This window comes from Corvus brachyrhynchos, unplaced genomic scaffold, assembly GCF_000691975.1.
Source record: "Corvus brachyrhynchos isolate BGI_N302 unplaced genomic scaffold, ASM69197v1 scaffold93, whole genome shotgun sequence".
In the NCBI taxonomy this organism is placed as follows: Eukaryota; Metazoa; Chordata; class Aves; order Passeriformes; family Corvidae; genus Corvus; species Corvus brachyrhynchos.
Genome location: NW_008237273.1, coordinates 983,804 through 985,143, shown reverse-complemented (window position 1 = coordinate 985,143; position 1,340 = coordinate 983,804).

Below are 1,340 nucleotides of genomic sequence, written 5' to 3'. Positions count from 1 at the left end.
ATGGGTGTTTTGCGCGTTTGGTTTGCTTTGGTTCACGACCAGAAGATGCGTGAACAGGCTGCAGGAACGCAGCCAAAGCACACCTTTTCTGGTTCCCAGATCCCACCTTAGCGCAGGCTTCGACCATGTCTGTTACCTCAGGATCCCCTGGTAAGGCATCTATGACTTTTCTGCACTCCTCGTTTGCGTTCCCACTAACTGCCTTAACAACATCTGTCTTAACCCGTCATCGTCAACCTGCTTCTCGAGACAAGCAGTGACTTTCTCTACGAAAGAGAGGTATGACTGATCTCCCTTGAATTATTTCAGTATATTGCTTTCTAGGAGCAGACAGCTCTATGGTTTTCAGCAGGGCAGCCATGCCAACCTGTTGAGTTTGCTGCAGGACACTAGAAGGAAACGTACTCTGTAGGCTGGGATCAGAGGAGGGACCAGTCACCATCAAAGCATCCATTCCCACTGTCCATCGAAGATCATCAGCAGGGAACTGCATATTCCCTAATGCAGCCTTGTCAGCCAGCTTTCTCCAAGTATTTTCAAAAACTGCATATTGTACAGGTTGAAATAGGATTTGACCTAAGTGTCTAATATCAAATGGAGCAAGCAAATCTGTATTTATCATCCTTACTATTTGCATAACCTCAGCAGAACCAAGCCCATGTTGTGCAACCTTGGATTGTAGATCCTGTGCAACCTTGCAAAATTACCTCATGCTTATCATGCTGCCCTGAGTTTGGGAGAGCCTTATACACCGGGAAAGCTTGGATCTCCCCTTTTGGGGTGTCACTACCATCCTGAACTACAGGCACAGCCTGTGGATGCAGTGTAACAGCTTCCCGATTACTCTCAGGATCCTCAACTCTACTTGGCATCCCCAGTGTTTCCAATAAATTCCAATCTCCCTCCTCCAGAGCCCGCATCTTAAGTGACTCCCAGAAACGGTTGTAGTGTCTCAGACGCACTGTCACAGTGCAGTCTGGAAAGGTCCAGGGGCGAGATCGAAGCAGCCTTTTCTTTTGCCGCCCGGCTACAGCAGCTTTAAGCCCCAGGGCCAAAGCCTCCTCTGCCTCACTGCCCAACGATGAATCGTCGGGTTAAGGGAACTCTGAGCTGCCGTGAACGAACAAAGGTGGGCGGGGAGGGTTGGACCGACCAGAAGAGAAACTGGCAGCACAGGCTGCAGTCGACTGAGCTGTGGTTTGAACTGCAGCCTCTTTCCGGGACGCGACCTTGGCCGGGTTCAATCGATCTGGCGCTGAAGCTACTGCCGCTGTCTGCGGTGCTGCAGCTGCGCACAGAGCCGCTGTCTCCTGTGCCGCCGCAGCGGTCGGGGGCGCCCG